Raw genomic sequence first — 13,429 nt, forward strand, 5'->3', positions numbered from 1 at the left:
GACTCCAAGGTATCCTTGACTACCTAAGGCGCCCTCTAGTAGTGGTATAGCTGCTCTTGCTGCCTTACCCCATCCTCTCTCCTCTCAGCTTTCCAGAAGGCTGTTCAGGTGGCGACATTCTCTTAGGGCAGGGAACTCTGTAGAGAGCCAAGGAGCTTCTCGCCAGACATAGCTGTGTGTGATCTTCGGGCTCTAGGCTTGGCCAAAACATCACATTATTGCTTTGTTTCAGGCTGGACACTGCCAGGCGCCTACTGCTTGACCTCTGTTTAAATGAGGGTCTTCAAGACTAGACAGCATAACTCTTTTCATTTATTGCACAAAGGAGTTACCTAGTCCAAGTTAAAAAGCAGACCCCAAATGATTATACAAACTATGAGGTTTTTAAATTTGTGACAAGGGACAGAAGGGAAATTCTATTTATTGCAAGGAAATCCTCACTTAAGCTTCAGTGAGCCAGAAAGTACTGAAAACCCATCAACCTGCAGCTGGTTGTCCTTAGCCAATCCAATCTCTACAAGGAACTGGCGTATGTTCTTCCACTGGTCACCCTGCAGCTGAATTACTTTTCTATATTCTGGATGCTCAATCACACTATCGCTTCAGGCAAATTTCTTCTTAAATGCCTTGATTAGTTTCTTTTTATCATCAGCAATCCCTTGGACAGTAGTAAGGGTAGGCCTGCATTCCTCTGTTGAATTCTCACATGGATGTAATCCTCAGTGCCAGCAGGAAGCAGAGCATCACCGTTACTTGCATCAGCAAAGGGGTTGAAAGAGTGGAGGTTCTGGGTAGCAGACATATAAGATAAGATTCTTTTCCTCGGTAGAAATGGCCTGTGGAAGACAGGTGGCCAGAGAAGGCTGGCAGGGGGACAGCGCATGAGGAAGTGACGGGGCTCAAGGGAAAGGCTACTGAGTCCTTGGCAGCGGCTCAGTGACTGGGGCCAGGACTCCCTTTTTCTTGGTAGCTGAAACGGCTACCTCCCTGGCAACTTCTTGACGATACTTCCTAGACCCCTGACATCTGCCTAGGTAAGGGTCATGTCACCACTTCACACCAATTGATGAGCTAAAGAAATGGGATCACAATGCCAATCTCCGTTTCATACTAAAGAATAGTAACTGGCCAAAGAAACCATTTATCATGAGTTTATGAGCTTAAAAAAATATATTTTTTAATGATTCTCTCTTTGCAATTTTGCTAAAAGACAGTTACTATATTCAAAAACTCGCTCTCTTAAAGAAACACTCTTAATACTGAAATGAACTTAAAAGTTGAAGGACTATGCGAAGACATATTCATGTGTATTGACATAACTTATGCAATCAAATTCTGCTTTGGAAAACAAAATAAAAATGGTTCACGAACGATAGTTAATCACAATTACAATTTGAAGCTCAAAGAGTTACTAAGACTAACAAAAAGAAATCTATGTAAACTCAAGGAAAATCTTCCTCAATATTTACAAGAAAGAGTTCAGTTGATCAGAAATCCATTCTATCATAAGAAGCTTCCGCATGACATTTGTTAATAAAAGAGTTGCTAAATTTAAAGACTGAAGAACTCTTAAAAAACAACTTAAAGAAGCTGAATAACCTAAATTCTGGTTAAAGGTAAGAAAGTCATTTCCTTCAACTGGAGAGAAAACAGAAAATATTCTCTGCAGCTTACTACCACCTACTGGTACAACAAAACTTCTCGCTGACGAGAAAGTAGTATTTATGCTGTCTGCTTTTCACATGCTGAGCTTTTACCAAAAGTAGAGAGGACGAAGATGGGTGACCTTGGGTGAAAGTCTCCAAAGTCTTAGAGAAAGCTCTGGGTCTGAAAACCAGATGGTACAATTCTTAAAATAGTTTATTTAGCTGTTCCCAACACATCAGTATTTAAAGGCATAAATATTGTTGCTTCTGCCTTAATGAACCTTATAAAGAAGACATCCCGCCACCAGAGCAAGTAATGAATCCTCATCAATTCACTCCCACTGAGGATCTAACAAAAACGAATACCATGTGCAAACCTGAACGCTGTGACCAGAGAGAGTAAAACTGCATTCAGCCCCGTAATAAGATGACTGGCAGCAAGTCCTTACAAACTCAAGTCCACCTCTTTTGTTATTTGACCGAAAAAGCCATCAGATTGCCTTCATTATAATGATGCACATTTGTATGTATGAGAGCTGTAATTTATTGATTCTCAAGTCTCTTTTCCTCAGAGCCAGTTTAAAACAATTAGGATTTGCAAGCTGTTCCATAAAAGATAAGCACTCAGCATCAGGGGTGATATTTCACAAAGGCTGACTAGTGCATGTTAAGTAGAGGATTGTGTCTGTGGCCTCCAAGTGCCTGAGCCATCCCTGTCCAAGGCAATCGTCCTCAAAGAACATGTTCAAGGTAATGATGTTGATATTTAAGGGGATCAGAGAGATGAGGAGTATATTTAAAGCTTAATCACTAACAAAGTTCAAATTTTAGAATGCATTTCTCACTGTTTCAATAGCTGCAGGGCTTGAGAGCTTTGCTTGGTCTCCCAAGAGGAAAAGTTAACAAGCCAGGAGAGGTTACCATGTACGATTATCAACTGTGCCTGGCTTCTTTGTATCAGTGCTCCTCTTTAACTTAAATCTCTTCAAACCCCTTCAGTAAATTCATGTAAGATCCAAATCAACTGTCCAGTCAAACAGGCAGTTCTCTGTTAAGTCAGCAGATAATGTAAGACAAAGGAAACAGAATCAAAGAGAAACAGATACATGCATTCATTATGTACTGAGTTACATCTACATTAGAAATGAAAGACAAAAGTAAATAAATAAGTCACAGTCCTTGATAGAAGAGAAAGACCTGTACAAGTGCTATGTATGGTGAGCTAAGTATTAAGACAAAATGCCAGGAGTCGGGTCAGGAGGGATGAGTAGAAGTTTGACAAACGGATGAGACAAGTAAACGGGATCCAGTTTGAGAACTTCTGATTTAGAGAATTAACATTTTTAAATACATGCACACACCACATTTGATTTCTTACTGTATGCCTTACTTATTCCTGTCGCTGCCATCCATTCACTCCTCCTCCACCCATCGGTGGGCCGGTTGGTCAGTGGTCGGTCTGTCTGTCTCTTTCTGTGTGTGTGTCTCTCTGTGTGTCTCTGTCTGTATCTGTGTCTCTGTCTCTGTCTCTGTCTCTCTGTCTCTGTCTCTCCCTCTCCACACACACACACTTTTTTACTGGACTGTACAAAAGGTGCAGTCTCACACACACACACACACACACACACACACACACACACACCTCTATTCCATGGGTGAAGCTAGTCAGGCTCAGACCCCAGTTGCATTTGCTCCAGCTCCTCAGAGTACAGGGACAGAATCACATAGACCAGTGTCCACCAAGCAGGGAGCAGAGGCATTTCTGAAAAGGCCATGTGGCATAAAGAATGACTGCTTAGACTTGGAGAAGAAAACCAGTTGCTGCACAGATAATTATATATGTGCCAGTTGTTAAAAATTAGTGCAGTTTTAAAAGAAAATAGTTACTTAATAACCCCCTCGCTGTCTCACAAACAGAATAACACAGATATTTTAGGCTCAGACACCCACACACAGATCTGAAATAAATGAGGCAGTTTACAAAATTAAATAAAAAGTAAAACATGTCAAGAAAAAATAACAAATAAAAACTCAAGCAAAAAAGAAAAAAAAAACTTAGAGAAATGGATGCTAACAAACCCCTGAGATGTATTACTTGTAAAGCCTGAGAACTGCACTCTTGCATTTGCCAACAGATAAAATAATAAATATATACAATATTCCCAAAATAGCAGACAAGAATGAAGTTCTCTAGGGATGCAGACAATCCCTATTGATTGCCCAGACTGCCCCGGGTTGGGCAAGAGATCGGCCTGGACAAAGATGGAGCTAGAATCCCCAGTTTCTGACACCATTTTGTTTAAATCGAAGGATGAAAACTGGAGGGCGATACACCAAATAAGCCCATGAACATGTATTTTAAAATTATGCTGTATTATTTTAAAACATTAATTTGAAAACAAAGAGACTTCACATAAAAATTCTAATTTCCAGCCTCTCTTGAAAAATCCAAACCTCTGGCAACACTAGGGATGAATTTTCCCACGGCAACCTGGATGGCTGCCCCAGAGTCATGCATGCGCCTTACTGTTTGCTCCCATCCCCGCAGGGCCTGCCTGCATCACCCAGTGTTTCCTGGTTGGCCCCACTTAGCAGCTGAGTTTACAACCCTATTTTACTATTATTATTATTATTATTATTGTTATTGTTATTATTTATGCCTACAGCACCTGATCTTCCTAGGTGGTCTCCCATCCAAGTACTAACCAGGCCCGACCCTGCTTAGCTTCTGAGATCAGACATCGGGCTTGTTCAGGGTGGTATGGCCGTAGATCATGGACTGTGGCTCCACTGGGGCGCGAACCCAGGACCTTCTGAGCGTAAAGCAGATGTGCTAACTGCTACACTATGGAATCATGTCCTAAAACCCTATTTTAGATAAAGAACCAAGACAAAGGAAGTTTACCAGCCTCATTGCCTAGTTAAAAACGAGCTTCAACTGGGGAAAATTAATCAAAGCTAAATGCTCAAGAGATAACACTTTCCTCTACAGACCAGAAGGAAAATTGGTCATACAGCTTTGATATTAGCCATGCCTGCAGACTCTAAAACCAGAACGAGATGCTACTATGAGCAAAGGGCTTGATTTTAATCCAACTACTTAGGCCATCTTCCCACTATTGTATTATCAAAAACTAAATTCAGAACAAAAGTGTAGTGCCTTGCATAATTTGGCTCCAATTCTTCACCCTTCCCTATATGCAATGTTCTACTATTGGTTGAGTTAGCTGCCCAGGCCCCTGCCTCTGGGTTCAGCTATATGACCTTCTTTGGACAACAGGATTTTAGCTAACATGGCACAAATGGAGGGTTGAAATGGGATTACACATCGGAACTTGCTCCCCTGCACCTCTACTGTCACCAAAATGACACACCCAGGCTCTCCTGTTAAAAGGTATAAGATACATGATTGCACCAGAGGCTTCCGGTTCAAATCAGCAGACCAGCTGACTGGCCAAGCCAAGCGCAGATATTGATGATAAGCAGAAAGTTTAGCTGGCCCATCACACAGCAGTAAACATTGCTGTATGCCTCCAAGGTTTTATTTCTTGTGCAGCAAAAGATAATTGATATATGTATGTATGTATATATACATATATGTATGTATGTATGTATGTAAACAGTTTACTAATAAATCATTTGATTTGGTTCTGAAGATAGCTAATTTCTTGAAGGTTCCTTTCAAGCCTACTCCCCTTAAGAAAACAGGTTGTTTTCAGGCTGTGTTCTAATGGTGGGGGGTGGGGAAACGACAGATTCAAATTAGGATGCACAAAATAAGTATAAGCAATTGATAGAACAAGTGACGGGCTAGCAATTTTTGAGAAAAAAGAATTCTAAGCAACCTAAAATAGCAGTTGGGACTGCTTATTTGTTCCTCATAACATTAAGATTTTCATAAGAAATAAGTTGTTTCTTAAATATATTGTAAAGCATACTGTTTTCTTCCTCCTAGTTTTTAAAGTAGAACCAAACTCCTCTCGACTTTCTTAGTGAACAGAACACTAAAAAATTTAAGGGAAATATTCCTTACTGTTATTTACACCTTAAATTTGTATATTGCTTCATAGCTTACAAAGCATTTGCTTTAGCATTTTCTTATTTGATCCCTAGTCTATCCTATAAAATCAGTATAATTACAATCTTTTACTTTTTCTGCTAAAGGAAAGCAAAGCTTTGAGTAAAATACCTGTCCACGACTGCTTTGCTAAAAAGTTACAGTAACAGACCTAGAACCCATGTCTTGTCTCTAAGCCAGTGCTTTTCCACCACATTCTTGGATGAAAAAGAAATGTGTAAATTCTAAATACATTGCCCAATCACTGAAATGTTTTCTTTGTCCTTTCCCACCATATTTGTCATTGCCCACGCCCTAAAAGATGCATTTAAGGCCAGAGTATTCCATATGTACTTATTTACTTAGAACTAAAGATTTATATAATAAATATAAGATCATCTAGTATTAAATATGTAAATCTGGTATAAACCCAAGTTTCTACAGCTATTTTAAGATGTCTTTTAAATAATCCTTTTTCTTGATAAGAATATTTATAACCACTTTCAGGCATAAAAGCATTCGTATTTTTTCAGAAACCATACCCTAAAACCTTAAACTTCTTTTTAAAGATATTCTCTTTTTAGTGCCTTTGTATTCTCTATTTCTTTTTTTTTTTTCCCACCCTTTCTCAATTCCTATATTTCTCTCTTCTATTCTTCTTTTACTTTATCTTTAGGTCTTTTAACTCTTCTATAATAAAGAACTAGAATACATTTTTATTATGTTTATTGATATGTTTATTCAAGAGTTTCATATTTCTTATTCTTAATTTTAAAAGTAGACAAATAGAATTGGTATATTCTTTCTAAAATATAATAAACACTTCTAAGTTTTTTTAAAAAGGTAATTAGAGTTCTTAACTTTGTACTATAAACTGCTTCCTGAAATGTTTTTAAATGTACATATAAAATTTTTAGAAGATGCAGGATTAGAATAGAATCCAATTGTAATGAAATACAATTCAATATCATTTAAAATCAATTATATTTTAAAAACTGAATTATTGGAAATACACAAATGTGGACTCCAGTTAAGAACCTCAATTTCAAAAACCTTCAAAAAACAAAGGTTGAAATAATGCTTTAACATTGCAGACTGTTGTATGATAATACCCTACAAGGTAAGTATTACTGTCATCATAATACATGCCTAATAGGCTTAAGGCAGCTAAGAGAGGCACCCAAGCTTACACAGCTACCAAATGGCAAGAGTTGAGTCAACTCTTCAAACCCTTCTCATTGCCCCTGGCACCATTCACAATTCAGGACATTTCTCAACTCATTTCTAGCCACCAAAATGTTTTCTCTAACTCTGAGTCTTTTCCTATCCATTCCAACCTTCATTGACACTCCACTGGCCACAAGATTGAGTCTAGGTTCTTGAACCAGGAATTTAAGATCTTCAGCAATCCACTTACCTCTTAACAGAAGGACCAAAGAAAACACAAGGCCTACATCCAGCTGTTACACCAGCTAGTCTACTACGTCCATTTCTCATCAATGTCATTAGTTCTCAGTGAAATGCCTTCTGTTGTCTACTGTTGCCACCTATTTAAATTCCACTCATATTTCCAGGCATATCTCAAATAATACAATCTCAGTGAAGACTTCCATCTCCAGCCAGAAGTGCTTTTTCCTCCCCCTGCATTCATATCGCTCTATAATTATAGCATGACATTAAACATGTCCATGAAATATAATTATTTGTGCCACAGAATTTTTTTTTTGATCCCTCAAATATGTCATACTCATCTCACCATCAAACCTATGCTGGATTCATCATCTGGAACATTCTTTTCACTCATTTTCCCTTGGCTAAATCCTACTTTTCCCTCAAGTCTCAGTACAGAAGAAATGCCCCCTAGAAAGGCTTCCTTCACTGCCCCGCCTCTACCCTGGACCAAGAGCCCACAGTCAATATCACTGCATCAGAGCCCAGAGATTGCTAACAAGGCTTTTCACTTGTCTGTCTCCCCATGAGATTCTAAATCTCACCAGAGACTCCATTTATTTTATTCACAGCTACATTTCGACACCTAGCATAGTGCCCGGCATGTAGCTGGAACATTTTTAAATGAATTTACAATTAAATTTTTCCTTATTAGCCTGCCTGATTAATCCAGAGACAAATTTCAAAGTACAGAGCTTTGCAATTAGTAAGTACTAATTAAATAATTATTGGATGAAATGATTCCTGTGGGAAATGGCCTAGATTAATTATCTTATGTCTTCAAACAATATGAACTGCAAAACAGAATATGAATACTTGATAATGTCTACTATAGAATAAAAAAGGATAAACATTTCAAACCATTTGAATCAAATCTAGGTTTGCTTGAATTGTTGCAAATCATTTCAATTCATCATTGTCATTTACAGCTACATGCATGCTTCAATTGTTATTGGAGGAATAATACTTCCTATAAAGCTCTAAACTTCAAATTGCCTAGGCTCTTTATCATCTGGGTCCACTCTCAGTTTCAATGCACCAATTGCTGCTATAAGCAAACCTTTTTTCACCATCTTAAAGCTTTCATTCTCCCACCATCAAGCTTTTCCTTCTTTATAAAGTCTATAAAATTGCTTATGTCTTCTTCCTTAATATAATAATCATAGTTCACTTCTTCCACGACATCTCTCTTCATTCAGAAAAGCCAAGTTCAGACTTAGCTTTAATTCACTTACCCATTCATCCATAAGCTCCTTCACTCATGAGCACTCATTCATTCATTCCTGAGCACCTCTTGTATGGCAAACTCTGTACATAGAGTAGATTCTAAATGCTCATCCGCTAAACAGATTCACGTAACCACAAATACTCCCATCTCCCCAATGCTCCAAGCAGCAGCATTGTACAGATCTATAGTAAGAGTTAAATGAACTTTGGGGAGAATTTAATATCTGATAAAGGCCTGATATGCCTCTTATGATCATTCATAATTACTGATAAGAAGACACCAGAAACAAGGTTAGGAAAAAAAGGACAAACTCAGAAAAATATTTGCATTATATGGGAACCAAAGGATTAATCATCTCTTTAAAAAAATTAAAAGAAAAAAAGTCCAGTAGTAAAAGGTGCAGAGGATATATAAATAAGCAATTCACAGACTACAAATGGCCCTAAAAAACATCGAATGCACTTTATTTCACTAAAGAATTACAAATTAAAATAATAAAATGATATTCTTGTTTATGGTTTATACAGATGAAAATAAAAGTTCTCACCACCAAGGTTAACAAGGGCACACTTTTCTGTAAGAATACTAACTAGAATAGCTTTTCTGAAGAATAATCTGGCAAGACAAGTAAAAATAAATATGCATATATTTTAACCCAGATGTTCTACTACTATGAACATTACCCTAGAAAAACAAAAGGAGATGTATGTATAAGATGTATATGTACATCTTATGTATAGATGTATGTATAAAATTTCACTGCAGAATTATAGTAGTAAAAAACAAAGAAGAAAAAACTGCAAATTTACTGATAAAGGATACGTTAAATGTATCTAGTCATTTGAGATGCTGTGTAGCAGTTAAAAAAGACACGGTAGCAGTTCATGTGCTGACATAGTACATTATCACAGGGAACAAAAACACTACAGAATAACATAAATATATTGAAATATTTCATATTAGAATCAACCCAGTGACATTATTACATGGATAACAGTGAATTTACTCTAGATTATTTTTATATTACTCCCAAATGGGTCAAGATGGCAGTTGAGAATTTCTGGGTCAATGATCCTATCAGGCTCCTCCAGCAGTAAAATTCTTTAATTCTAAGAACTTTGCACAGCACAGATCTTTGACACAGTGCCACTGCAATGGGTCTCCTCTATATGTTTAAGTGCCCTTTAACTAAACACAACATGAAAATGCTAAAAAGAGTCCAGAATTTTTAAATCTACATTGCAAAATTGGCTTTTTAACACTATACCCTTGATTATCAATGACAATTCATGTGGAACATATTCATTTTACAGAAACCACAAATTATAACTATTTCTACTTCAATAATAATGTAAGGACCATTATATCTTAAAAATACTAAGAAAGATAGCAGAACTCTTTGAACATCTAAAGAGTAACAATAAACTTTGCTTTTATAGTACTCTTAATCTAAAAATGCTGTCAGTTGAATCCGATTAGAGGGCCATCATAGACAGTAATGCGGCCTCTTTGAAGTGGGCAGGACTGAGATCTGTCGTCAGAGCACCTGGGGATGAAAACCGTTCTTTGGGCTCCAGAATCCCAAGCAAATCAAATAACCTGTCTGAGCCTCAACTGCCTCATTTGTAAAATGAAGATAAGCATAATAATAGTATTAAATATATAACACATAAAAGGTGCCTATTACAGTGCCTGGGATGAAACAGGTTCTCAAATATTTGTCTAATAGTTGCATTATTGCTGCTCTTGTTAAGATGTCTGGTTTGTTTCCCCAAATTGTTATAACACTACATGCACAACCCTTTTAATTTTTATACTACAGGTTAGAAAGGGGTTTCTTGCCCCTCAAACGCCTATTTGTTGACATATTCTTTTTCCACAATAAATATGCAAAAATGTGTTATCTCAGAAACTCAGGGAGAAAGCATACTTACAAAGCACAGCCCCAAAACTCCGTGTTGCTCTCCACTGAGCTCAGTGCTCTTCTTAGGCACATATGTCTGCCTCCTATCATTTCTTCATGAGGTTCAGGGCAAAAGGCCTAGTAAAGTAGATGATCTTTGGATGCCCCTACACTTTCCCCAAACCACCTACAGATAAATGAAACAAGGGGTAAAACACACCTACAACCTTACATTTTTTTAAGTAATAAAAGATGAAAATAAGCTCTCCCCTCCCCCCCCCCACTATGTACAGTTTATGGCACATCAGAGAACAGAAAAAATGTTCTCTGGGTCATGCAAAAGCCCCACTGAACTCAAAGGAATTCTTCACATCCAAGTGCCCAGCCAGCATACACCCCACTGGTGACTTCCATTCATGCCTGGTCATCCCTTGGGCTGTCCAGATCATGCAGTGTGAACCAGAACTCCAAGTCTAGTCAAAAGTACTCTCCCTCGACATGTAAACGAAGTGGGTAAACTGACTGAGGCAGATAATGAAATTAACATGTTACTTCTGAATTTAAAGACCCAAATGAATTTCTAAGCCAGTTAATTAACTATATGCTAGCACTCCTGCAGGAAATATCTTATAGTTCTTCCCACATTTAGTAATGCAATTAAATAAGTAAGAGTAAATTCTCTTTGGTTGTGCTAAAGAGCTGTGGACAGAAATATTTTCAATTCTTTGTGACTGTTTTCAAAGCAGTCTGTAAGAATCCACGGAAAGTTATCCAGAGAACTGGTAGTCATCCGTATAAAAAGTAGATTTGAAAATACATCTACAAACCACCTCAAGAAAATGGCATTCTGGAAAAGTTCTTCAAAATAAACTGTGGAGAAGAGTTCAAAGTGACCCAGATCATGCAGTAGCAGAGAGGACATGCCGAGAGGACACAGGTATGATGCACATACTTCACAAAGCAGCAACCTTCACCCCATGAGTCACAGAAACACCCAAATTTCTCTGTGCCAATGTGAAACTGCCAAGGTTATCTTCTATCTTTGCTGCCCAGTTCAGTAGTCACTAGCCATATGTGGCTACTGACCTCTTGAAATCTGGCCAGTTCAAATTCGCTTGTGCTGTAAATGTAAAATACACACAAGATTTTGAAGACTTAGTAGTACCATTTTTTTAAAAAAAAAATTAAGGATGTTAAATATCTCAATAAGTTTCACACTGACTATATGTTGAAGTAAAAATAATTGGAGATATATTGTGCGAAATAAATTATTAAAATTAATTTCACTGCCTTTTACTAGGATAATATGGGTACTAGAAAATTTAAACTTGCATGAGTGGCTCACATTATATTTCTATTAAACAGCATAATTAATACAAATAAATAACAAATACTGAGCACTTCCAAAGTGCAAGGCCATGTGCTGGATACTTAACAAAATAAAGCTGGAAAAACTTTATAAAGTGGTTCTACAAAACGCCTGCGAAAATGACTGAGCTCCATCAAACCAATAAAAAATTCAGCCGGAATTCAGTATCAGGTGTTCCTACGAAATAACTCAAATAAGAGACTGTTAACAGCAAACGTTGGAGCTACTCTCATGCTGGTGTATGACAGACAGGTACACAGCGGCACATTATATCTCAAGCCAGGCAAGTAACCTCCAAAACGAGGCCAATCTCCTTGACAGCTCAAGCTTCGTAGCTGCTAGCGGCAGGACAAGCTGCTCCCAAAAGGACAACGAAGTTCAAATTCCCTGGATAACTTGGCCAGGACTCATGCCGAGGGAGGGGGCGTCTGAATGCCACGCACGCTGTCTACCCCGACTTTGGCACACACTCCACCCACCCACAGCCCCACCCCAGATCCCGGCGCAGCCTTGGTGTCCTCACCCCTGGGATAAGGGGAAGTGGGACTTAAAACGTCAATAAGATAGGGAAGTTTGTAAAGAAAGGGCCTGGGGGCGGTTGAAGGCAGGTACCTGAAACAGAAGAGGACCCCAGGTCCTTAATGCCGGATCATCGCCGAGGCCCCACCCGGCTCCCGCGGCCACCTGTGATCTAGAAGGTGCAACTGACCCAACGCTGCGGCGCAACCGACTCTGCTCTCCCCAGACTCGCAGCTATGGCAACTTGAACTAGCCGCCCAGCCGCGGCAAGTGAACCAGACCCCGTTGCTGCCGCTTGGCCCTCTGGGAGTTGTAGTCCATTTCATCCTTAAAAGCAAAGTGTTACTAATGCAGAGCGGCTCTAAGAGAAACTGCAAGTCCCAGCATGCCATACGACTGGTCTTTGGGTAACTTTCCCGGAAGAAACCGAATTAGCTGGCACCTGAGCCCCTAGGCCGCGCCCTCTTGCCCTGTTCTTTTTTTCTTAAAGGGCCAGTAGCTTATGTAGGAAGCAAATACCAGATAGTGAATTAGCTGAGCTGCCTTGTCCCAGAATGTAATTTAATCAGAAAAATCTAAAATACTTATTTTACTTTTTAAAAAATAAAAAAATCAAAATAGTTACAATAATAACATACACTACGTTTCTGTTACTCCTTAGGGAACAGGTGGCTGTAATTTCCAGCAGTGAAACGTAAAAATCTCCTTAACCACAGAGTTTAAAATCTTTTTCTGAAGGCTCACAGATTCTTAGAGCTAGAAGGAAACAGAGATTACCTACTCAAACCTTCTAGGCCTGGAAAAAGTGAGTGACTCGCCTAAGATCACAGAGCTCATCAATGGCAAACCAAAAGTAGAATATGGGGATGTCACTTCATGACTGCTGCTACTTTCAGTCTAGGGTGTCATCTCACTCATTCTGAAATACGAAAGAGACATACTCCACTCAGAGAAGTCGGTTTCAATCACAAGGTAATTTTAAAATCTCAACAAAGAACTGAACTTTGGAAACGGTAATAAGTGAAAATCCAAATTATTCACATGGATGTTCATTTCTTTCTGTTCTGCCAAAAAAGAAAGAAAGAAAGAAAGAAAGAAAGAAAATCTCAACAAAGAACTGAACTTTGGAAACGGTAATAAGTGAAAATCCAAATTATTCACATGGATGTTCGTTTCTTTCTGTTCTGCCACACAAAAAAAAAAAGAAGAAGAAAGAAAGAAGAAGCCACCGACATTGTCCTCCTCTAGTCAGAAAATA

General features: G+C 38.4%; 1 protein-coding gene and 2 pseudogenes across 4 annotated transcripts in view; all 3 read right to left on the minus strand.

The window, feature by feature from the left end:
* CEP128 (centrosomal protein 128) overlaps positions 1-12,442 on the minus strand; it is a 331,255-nt gene extending 318,813 nt beyond the window's left edge. For 2 of the 4 annotated variants that reach the window (XM_025042160.1, XM_025042161.1), the window contains exons 1-3: positions 12,265-12,442; positions 11,236-11,403; positions 10,315-10,470 (exon numbers count right to left, since the gene is read on the minus strand). The gene's annotated coding sequence lies outside the window, so the exon portion shown is untranslated. The remainder of the gene's footprint in view (positions 1-10,314; positions 10,471-11,235; positions 11,404-12,264) is intronic. The other 2 variants (XM_025042165.1, XM_025042162.1) reach the window with 2 other exon arrangements.
* Positions 38-974, minus strand: LOC102888386 (annotated as a pseudogene).
* On the minus strand, positions 4,304-4,419 carry LOC112473788 (annotated as a pseudogene).
* Positions 12,443-13,429: the final 987 nt, after the last annotated feature.

This window comes from Pteropus alecto, unplaced genomic scaffold (assembly GCF_000325575.1).
Source record: "Pteropus alecto unplaced genomic scaffold, ASM32557v1 scaffold8, whole genome shotgun sequence".
In the NCBI taxonomy this organism is placed as follows: domain Eukaryota; kingdom Metazoa; phylum Chordata; class Mammalia; order Chiroptera; family Pteropodidae; genus Pteropus; species Pteropus alecto.